At 37.7% G+C, this 10601-nt stretch overlaps 1 protein-coding gene across 1 annotated transcript in view; it reads left to right on the top strand.

Moving 5' to 3' along the window:
* The window catches only part of LOC107700450 (immunoglobulin superfamily DCC subclass member 3-like), an 80180-nt gene that overhangs the window by 1215 nt on the left and 68364 nt on the right, over positions 1–10601 (top strand). The window lies entirely within an intron of this gene.

The following is a 10601-nucleotide window of genomic DNA, read 5'->3' as shown; positions in this document are numbered from 1 at the left end:
TATCGCATGCGATTTATCGTGCAGCCCTAATATATATATACATATCCTCACATGTGGTAGGAGTAGATTGAGCGTTATTTCTGATATGAATTAATCATACTGTAATCTATAGAGTCAGTCAAGACATGACATTGCCCTTGATCTTTGAGAAGTGCTGTGTATAGCTACTTTGATTCATTAAATAGTAATAGTTATAGTTGTGTGTGTGTGTGTTATCAGAACAGCAATTTCCTACTGTGTCCATCGGTTTTCAATGTCAAATTACTGCATGCAATACTGGCAAAACATAAAAATGCAGACACACACACACATAAAGTGACAGAAAATGTTAAAAATCAAATACGAGTAAGGTGCTAGTACTTATAAAATAAAAGTTGCAGTATACAATAAAATAGAATACAATAAATAAAGCTAGATGATAACGAATGTTAAGATGATGTGTACAGATAATGAATTAACTAGTAAGTATAAAGATAAAAGCTGAACCTGGGAGCTGTGCAGTTTCATATTCTCTGATTTATTATCGATGGTAGTCTTGAATAGCTCTATTTAAGATTTCTGTTATTTGACATACAGACACCTCTAGCACAGGCATGTCTGTAGTTCTATTCTGTTCTATTCTATTCTATTCTATTCTGTTCTATTCTGTTCATGACATTCACAGTTCAGGTTTTTCTACAATGTATTGTTAATTTTTAGTAGATAGAGCTTTAAGTGATAACATAAAAGGGAAGATGGTGAATTTTTACATCTTAAGTGCAGGAATATTTCCTAAACCATAGGAGCTCCTCTTCTCTCTCAGCACATAGGTGTGTTTGCATCTATTATCTGTCTTAAACCCTATTCGCACGGGATTAGTATTACCTGGTGACCTCCAGTCATTTGTAATAATTGCGTAGGTTGTCTGTGATCTTAATCCCGTGCGAATCGGCCATGTCTGTAATTTGTAAAGTAAAAATTCCCCCGCAAATGACCTACCATATTTCGCCGAACACCGAGGTCCTGTGCTAATACTAGTCCCGTGCGAATCGGCATCTCTGATTTGGCCAGCATTTGGCGGGTCGTATATCATTTTTAGAGGTTTTTGTTTCCTGTGCGCTTTTTTTATCCATCTTTCGCGAAGAATGGAGCTGCGTTGGAGTGTTTGATAGTATTTTGGGTGCTGTTATATCGCTTACACCATACAATTTGTAGAAAGAAAAGGCTGAAAAGGTTTCGAGGTTAATGTGTTACAAATAAATCAAGCATAAAGCTTGAGATACTATTTTAACCTGGTGAAATGTAAATGTCACAGGGCACGAAACTATATTCTTTTCTTTTTTTTAATCCATCTGGACCATAGAACGGGACTCTCGAAGCCTTGACATCCGGGTATCAGGTAGATAAATCGGTAAATTCGAGTAAAATCACAGGCTTCGCTTATCCCGTGCGAATGCACCACACGAAATTCAGAGGTGGGGGGTTAATTTCAAAATCACACAAGGTCCCCAGATAATACTAATCCCGTGCGAATAGGGCTATAGACAGCAGGAGCTCTGATTCATTGTTTCCTTTTATTGTGTTTCCATTGAAGTGGGAAAGTGAGGAAAGAACTGAAGGCTGCTGCTGTCTTGAAGACTGTGTGTCAAGGCTGTCTTTCTCTTCTCCTTTACATTTCCTTAGTTTCTTTGTCCCCCTGTAATTGTCAGTTTGTGTATGTCAGCATGTGGCCTGTTTGCTTGGGGTGGAGGGCAGATTGGATGCCTGCTTATGGAGCATGACATCTAGGGAATGTGGATTTTGTTTAGTATTCACAAAGCTAATTTCACTGCCACCTAGTTTGATCATCATACTGAATGCAAGCACCATACATGCTGAGCTGAGGTCTTGTTTTAAAATGATTAGTTTATGTTGGAGTCTTCCTTCAGGTCTTCATTGTAGGGTGCCTTTACAGAGCTGCCAGTCAGCAAAAGACTTTGTGGTGACAGGAGGAAAGATTAAGTTGGAATTGCATGGATTGGGTTGTTAAATTACTCAGTCTTTTTTTTCATCTCCGCAGTGGGGTTTTGGAATACATGTTTTTTTATTTCCTGTTTTAGGTAGGCCAGTATAAAGCAGAATGTGTGAATCAAATTTTGTCCATGCATGTTGTTTGTCATTGTAAAGAAACAGCTGTGTATTACAACAAGTGTGTGCGCAATCGTTGCTCTTTGCCGTAATAATGCACAGTGAGCAGAGAGCTGTAAGATTGTGAAATATTATCACAATTTAAAATAGTTATTTTTAATATTATATATTTTTAAAATGACTAGCCCTGTTTAAAAAAATTAATGTCTTTACTGAACAAAAATATACATTTCTTTCTTTCAAAATCATGCTGACTCCAGACTTTTAAAAGGTAGTTCAAGTTGGGTGGGGGTGAAAATGAAAATTTTCACCTGAGATTCAGAGCCAAAGTAGGAGCTGCATTGAGATCCCCACATTTCTGGGACTGAATGACAAAATCTAAAAGGGCATTAAAATATCTTTAATACTTCTTGAGTTACAGGTATGCAAACTTTGGAGAAAAAACTTGAAAACTTGCTCTTTCCCCATTTTTGAATGGTTATCATTGGCACATAATGTAACAAAGAATATTATGATGCTGCCACATTTCTTTAGTCATTTTTACCCCCCTGTAATTTGGCTCTTAATCTCAGGTGAAAATTGCCATTTTGACCCCCCTCTATAAAGTAATGAATTACTCATTAAATGCCACAGGTGCATATTTACAATTATGGCTTTCACCAGTATACATGTTTGTCTTTTTTGAGAAAAAAATATTAACAAAATCAAAAATTTGAGCCAGGGACCTCTGGTTGAGTTCGCACAGAATGACCCAATTAATTTTTAAATGTTTTGCTGTGAGGTGGAAACAGATGCAACAGTATCAGCATAAATATTTCACTTGTGTGACTCTCCAGGTTGTGAGAGAATACAGTCAACAAATGAACGTGCTTTCTCAGAGAGAAAAAAATAAAAGTAAACTTATTATGGCTACATTCTCATGGGAAGGTGAAGGCAACACCATTGCAGCCACAGGCTGAGTGTATATGAAGTTTAAACTGAAGGCTTCAACATGCATAATTTATGGCTTTTGCTTGTGATATACAGTGCTGCTTGAAAGTAGTGATGCGCGATATTGGACTTTTGCCGATATCCGATATGCCAAAATTTTTCAACACATTTTGGCCAATAGCCGATGCCCATATCGATATATTTCCTTTTGTTTGGAAAAAACACCAAGTCTCTTCTATGCAGAGATTATAAACAAATTATTTTTAATTTTGGTTAGTTTTAACAAAAACTTACTTGTTAGAATTAAACAGCCTAAACAATTAAGTTATTTTGTAATGAGAGTACATTGAAAGCTTTGAAAATAAATGTAAATCAACTATAAATCAATCACTGCATTTGTTTTCAGACAGATGCAGTGGTAACCTTAATATTTTATTTGAAGATTTAATATTTGTAGGTTGTCTAAAGCAAAAGAGTTGCTGAAAATGTTTTAGAACTCCTTGAATTTACATTTTCATAATTTGAATTTGAAAAAATCATTTGAAAAAAATATATTACACATTAAAGGGTTAGTTCACCCAAAAATGAAAATGAGTTCATAAATTACTCACCCTCAAGTCATCCTAGGTGAATATGACTTTCTTCTTTCAGACGAATCCAGTCGGAGTTATATAAAAAATTGTCTTTGATCATTCAAGCCGTTTCATGGCACTCAGCGGGTGTATCAGTCCAAAAGAAGTTCAATAAAAAGCGCCCATCCATAAAAAAAAAGTATCTCACACGGCTCCGGGGGGTGAACAAAGGCCTTCTGTAGCGAATCGATGTCTAATCGCTCTCGCGGTACTTTGATGTCACACACAGAATGGTCCGCAGTGCTGCTTCAAGTCCAACACCTATGGTGTTTTATTAGGAGATGCACAACAGTTCTTCTGTGGCTTTATAGGTAATATTTTCACTTACACAATTTAGCAAAATCAGACAATATTGTGTCTAATATAAACCACAATATTAACTTCTTATTATTGAATTGTTTTAAATAAATATCACATTTGCAATTGGTCAGTGTTCAAAAAATGCTGGGAAATCACTTAATGTAGCCCTACAAGAGTGATTACTGATAAACTGAAAAAAAGAAAGTAATGTTTTAGAGAAGAAAAAAATCACCCACAGACTTTCAAAGCTGCTACGACTTTCTACTTCGAGGACCTTGATAGAAATGTAGTGGAGTGAAAAGTACAATATTTGTCTTTCAAATTTAGTAAAGTTAAAGTCATAAGTTCCCATACAAGTAAAGTACTAATACTCATAAAGTGTACTTAAGTACAATACTCAAGTAAATGTACCTATTTACTGTCCGCCTCTGCGTGTCAGACACTTTTTTTTTTATGGATGGGCGCTTATTATTTAACTACTTTTGGACTGTGCATGCAACACCCGCTGAGTGCCATGAAACAGCTTGAAAGATCAAAGACAATTTTTAATATAACTCCGACTAGATTCGTCTGAAAGAAGAAAGTCATATACACCTAGGATGACTTGAGGGTGAGTAATTTATGGGATAATTTTTGGGTGAACTAACCCTTTAATGAATAAATCTATATACATAAAATTATTTAATTTACAAGTGTCATGTTTGTGATTTTTTTTTTTTTTTTTTCAGGTAAGCTATAGCTTCTGACCTTTAAATCAATATGTACTTGTGATTTTATAACATCAGTTACTGCTTTATGTAATCAGAAACACAATCTTAATGTTATGTGTATTTTACTTTCATTTTATTACAAGTAGGCCAACAGCGTACTAAGTAAATAAATGCCTTACCAGAGGGGCATTAGGACCTGGGGAGGCTGTTGTTGCTGCTGCTGAATGTGCTAGTGAACGCATCATTCTGTTCTCAGATTTAATGTGGTGATCCAAAACAGTCAATGTAATCACCATTCAGGCAAACGTTTGCTTCAGCAATGACCACACTGTTGACATTATCTTATCACTAGCAAACCCTGAGCACATGAGAGCTATTCGGCTTATCGGCAAGGCATTTAGGCATAATTTTTCATATCAAGCTGATGCCGATGTTTACATTTGAAGCCATTATCAGCCGATTCCAGTAACGTTCCAATAATATTGTGCATCCCTATACTTGAAAGTGTGTGAACTCTTTTGAATTTTCTATATTTATGTATAAATATGACCCAAAATGTCATCAGATTTTCACATAAGTCCCGAAAGTTGACAAAGAGAACCCAATCAAACAAATGAGACAAAAATATATACTTTGTTATTTATTTATTGAAAAAATGGTCCAGTGTTACAAATCTGTAAGTGGCAAAAGTATGTTAATCTTTGCTTTCAATATCGGGTGTGACCCCCTTTTGCAGCAATAACTGCAGCTAAATGTTTTTTGTAACTGCTGATCAGTCCTGCACTGACTTGTAGGATCCTACAAGGAATTGTAGCCCATTCCTCAGTACAGAACCACTTCAACTCTGTGATATTGGTGGGTTTCCTCCCTTGAACTGCTTGCTTCATGTCCTTCCACAACATTTCAATTGGATTAAGGTCCAGACTTTGACTCGGCCATTCCAAAACATTAACTTTGTTCTTCTTTAACCATTCTTTAGTAAAAAGACTTGCATGCTTGGGTCATTGTCTCTCTGCATGACCCACTTTCTCTTGAGATTCAGTTCATGGACAGATGTCCTGATATTTTCCTTTAGAATTTGCTGGTATAATTCAGAATTCATTGTTCCATCAATGATGGCAAGTTGTCCTGGCCCAGATGCAGCAAAACAGGCCCAAACCATGATACTACCACCACCATGTTTCATAGATGGGATAAGGTTCTTATGCTGGAATGCAGTGTGCAAATGCAGTGTCCAAGCATAGCGCTTCTCATTTAAACCAGAAAGTTCTATTTTGGTCTCATCTGTCCACAAAACATTTCTCCAATATTCATCTGGCTTGTCCACATGATCTTTAGCAAACTGCAGATGGGCAGCAATGTTCTTTTTGGAGAGCTGTGGCTTTCTTCTTGCGACTCTACCATGCACACCATGGTTGTTCAGTGTTCTCTTGATGATGGACTCATGAACATTAACATTACCTAATGTGAGGAAGGCCTTTAGTTGCTTAGAAGTAACACTAGGGTCCTTTGCAACTTACATGTCTTGCTTTTGGAGTGATCTTTGTTGGTCGACCACTCCTGGGGAGGGTAACAGTGTTCTTGACTTTCCTCCATTTGTACACAATCTGTCTGACTGTGGATTTGTGGAGTCCAAACTTTTTAGAGATGGTTTTGTAACCTTTTCTAGCCTGATGAGCAACAGCAACTCTTTTTCTGAGGTCCTAGGAGATCTCCTTTGTTCGTGCCATGATTCACTTCCACAAACATGACAAAACTTTGATAGATCCCTGTTCTTTAAATAAAACAGAGCACACACTGACACACAATCATCTCATTGATTGAAAACACCTGAACAGATAGACTCTAATTTCACCTTCAAATTAACTGCTAATCCCCGAGATTCACATACTTTTGCCACTCACAGAAATGTGATATTGTCATTTCATATAATTTTCCTGAATAAATAAATGACAAAGAAAATGTTTTTGTCTCATTTGTTTGACTGGGTTCTCTTTGTCTGCTTTCAGGACTTGTGTGAAAATCTGATTATGTTTTGAGTCATAGTCATACTTATGCATAAATATAGAAAATGCTAAAGGGTCCACAAACTTTCAAGCAGCACTCTACGCCTGAATATATAGAGCAAAAAATTAAATATAGAAATAAATGTCCCTCACTGAGTTTTTTATACTCTAATTGGACACTGATTGAGTGATAAGAACTTTAATTTAAAAATTCCTCGCATATCAAGCAGATGATCCAGCATTAAAGCTGTGACTGTAAAAGCAACCTGCTCCAGTTTCAGTGCAATGATGATGATAGGTTTTAAGGTCACCCTACAAAGAGTGACTTTTCCTTTTTTTCCCCTATGTGGCCTCAATCAAAGAGTTCTTTCTGTAAATCTTGGACAACCAAAAAGGGCTGAAAGCAGCCGTCACCCTGACAGCATGTTTCAGTGCTTTGTTACAGGAAATCAAAACAAGACCTGCAGTGTGCAAAAGGCTGTCACACCAAAACCCTGGGAAGAGATGCAGAAACGAGGAGAGGAAAAGCGTTTGGTATTTGAATTGAGCAGGTGAGGCTATACAGAAGCCCTGTTTACTAACAGAAAGTGAGCAGAGGTGGTGGGCTTGAGAACGGTGCGGCCGGCGGATTCGATGAAGGAGCGTCTGGAGGGCTTGCGGCAACCACATGTGACGACCCGGGGCTGGACTCCGCTTCGTCCACGGTGAAAGCCGATCCGGTGATCCACAGCGCAAAGTTGATGTATTTCCTCAGCGACCAGCACGGATCAGCTCCAGGCATGACGAAGCCATATCGTCCTCTTTTGGAAGGCCAAACAAAGTAGTTTCACTTTCACAACGAAACACACAGCGCCTTCATGACATGGCGGCGGCAACAACACTACAGCGAGAATAAAAGTTACGCCTTCTTTCTTTGCGTGAACATTTGGGCGGCGTTATGCAAATCTTCCCACATGGTGAAGTAGACATGTGGGGGCGTGTTAGAACGAGCCGTTTTAGGTAGGTGTGGCTGACTCTTAACTTTTATAAAGAATATCTCTTTGGATTTGAGACTTTAGTCTTTGCAACTTTACAGATCTTCTTTATGCACCAAGAGCTTGTAACACTCCAAAGAGAAAGGAAGAATTGAAATCGCATCATATGATCCCTTTAATTCACAGCTACAGTACAGGTCATGCCAAACCAGTGATATTTAGAGTGAGAGGCAAATGTCTATTGAGAGTGGGATTATCCTTTACAAATGAAACTGGATTGTTCATGGTCTGTGCATGCGTGCTTTAATTCACTGCGTGACTGGTGTGATATTTCACCAACTCAAGGTCACAGAGGACTTAAGAATTGGCATTTAGCATTTAGTTATAATCACATTTATCCAGAGCAGGATGCTGCAATTTTTAAGACTTGATTGCCTCATTCACAGGAATAAGACCCATTCAATATTTGTTCTTCCTGGCCTTGGTTTAGATGTCTAAAATTCAGTGGTACAAAAATACCAATTATGATTTCAAGGAAGAAATGAAGTTTCTCCTTCTCCAAATGTGTTGCTCATTTGTTTGTATGCAAATTCTAATTGAACATGTGGAAATCAAAAACTGATTAAATTATGATCTGTTCAAGGCAAGCTGTCACATGACTAGAAGATTTGGACTACAGTGGAATGCAAGTCTATGGACTGTACTTTCTTGGTATTTTATGCCAATTTATTTTCCGTTTTGGTGTTTGAATGCTGCAGGAAGACTGCAGGTACTTCATGTGTTGTGTGAAAAAGAACAGCTTGAACATTCTGAACTAAATAACTTCTTTTGTGTTTCATAGAAAAAGAAAAATCATATGGGTTTCAGGCGAGCAGAGGGTGATAAATCCTGTCATCCTGCCATGAACTATCCTTTTAAAATATCTCTTCTACGGATTTCTTTCTTCCTTCTGGCTGATAAATGTAGGCTTCTGAGGGGTGGAGAGAATAGTGATTGAGGCTGATGTGGTGTGGCATGTTGTTTTGAGTGTCAGTGGTAAACCCATGTGTGAGCATCACTCAAAGGCACTCTGTGTGCGTCTTCCTGGCAGGCTGCTGGACTCCCGCTGAGCTAATCCTGAACTCCAGGGTGCTCTAGCGGCGCTTAAACCCTAAACACTTCTCGAAAGAGGAGTGGCTGCAATCAGCCTTCGTCGTGACTGCTGTATTTTTGCTCTTTTCATCATCTTTCTTTCTTTCCTTTTAATATTGTTAATTTCTTATTTTATCTCGTCACTTCTTCACCTTGCTTTTTCTTGCATCTGCTGTATTTTCCTTCTCCTCTTTTGACTGATGCCTTATCTGAGTTCAAGGAGCCTCCTTTAAAAATCTCTAATCAATAACTGCATGGGCTTACTGCTGCTGATGTGGCCTCCCTTTCTCTCCCGCTTAGCTTGATTGAATGTTTGAGCTTAACAGAACCATGAACATTCAGGGATAAAATAGAGAGAGAGGTGCATATAGCAATGAGCAGGGTCCAAGGTAAATAGAGATATAATATTTTTTTTATGTTTTTAAGTCAATATCTCAAAAATCTTTCAGATCACAAGATATTGTAAATGGCATATGTTGAGGTTTAGTCTTTTATGCTCAGTAAGGCTGCAATTATTTAAAAAAATATCAAAATACTGTAAAAACAGTAATACTGTGAAATATTTTTCCATTTTAATAAATGTTGAAATGTACATTAAGTCAAGTTAAGTCACCTTTATTTGTATAGCGCTTTATACAATACTGATTGTGTCAAAGCAGCTTTACAGTGTCAAACAGGAAAATAGTTTGTCGATAATGCAAGACAATAACAAAGAGTCATTTTTCCAGGCAAAGTCAATTCATTGATGATTCAGTGATGTCATCATCCAGTTCAGCTCTCTTTCAATAGTGTCTGTCTGTGAAATCAGTCAGTCACGCGTCCCCAACTAAGCAAGCCAAAGGTGACAGTGGCAAGGAACCAAAACTCCATCGGTGACAGAAATGGAGAAAAAACCTTGGGAGAAACGATTACTATAGGGTGACCATATGTGCTCTTTTTCCCGTACACGTTCTGGACAGGATTTCTATATTGCCTAAAATATCCAGCTTTTGGCTTTGTTTTCCTGTTTTTGTACTTGCTGAAGGTAATGATCGAAAAGTAGTTTGACATGTGCATGGAATTTGAAAAAACCGAACAACTAAACTAACGGAAAGGTGTGGAGAAAGTCTATTACCTAGAGAGGTTAAGAGTACATGTTAGGCATAAATGCCTGTTTCCATATCTTAAACCGCATTCTTGCATTAAGTGGTGTGTTTGTAAATGTACTTAGTGACAGTACGAAGACACAGAGGGCTCAACACACATGGGTTTAACTTTTAACGAATCAGTTGCCAGCCCCGACCTCTAACCACTAGGCTGTGCAGTTGCTACGATATTCTTGATGATTGCTAGGTGGTTACATATTGAGCAAGGTCAAAAAAGTAAAATCAGCTCCATCAGCTATGATCATTAATGTCACGTCATGCTTTCAAGTTATGCACCAAAGTTAAATTGTTTGGGTCAGAGGTTTTGTTAATTAAAAGTGATGCTTGCTGAGCAAATACCACAAATGATGAACACTTAGGGTGACCATACGTGCTCTTTATACCAGACACATCCTGGCCAGGATTTCATACTTGCTGAAGGTAATGATCGAAAAGTAGTTTGACCAATGACATGCAGGCATTGTATATAATCGAGCTGTGTCACATGGGAAGGTGGGGTCTACAGAGAACGGTCAAAGCTATGTAAATACGCATACTAGGGATGTTCATTTCGGTTATTTTTCCTAACAGACAACCGACGCTCGTTATCCAATTGTTAACCGTTAACCGACAAGATTATTTTAAATTAGAATTGAATTAAATTAGAAAGGATAAGTGTCTGTGACCC

This window comes from Sinocyclocheilus anshuiensis, unplaced genomic scaffold (assembly GCF_001515605.1).
Source record: "Sinocyclocheilus anshuiensis isolate Anshui unplaced genomic scaffold, SAMN03320099.WGS_v1.1 scaffold154, whole genome shotgun sequence".
Taxonomy (NCBI): Eukaryota; Metazoa; Chordata; class Actinopteri; order Cypriniformes; family Cyprinidae; genus Sinocyclocheilus; species Sinocyclocheilus anshuiensis.
Note: the sequence above shows the minus strand (reverse complement) of the source record. Positions and strands in the feature narration are given on the sequence as shown.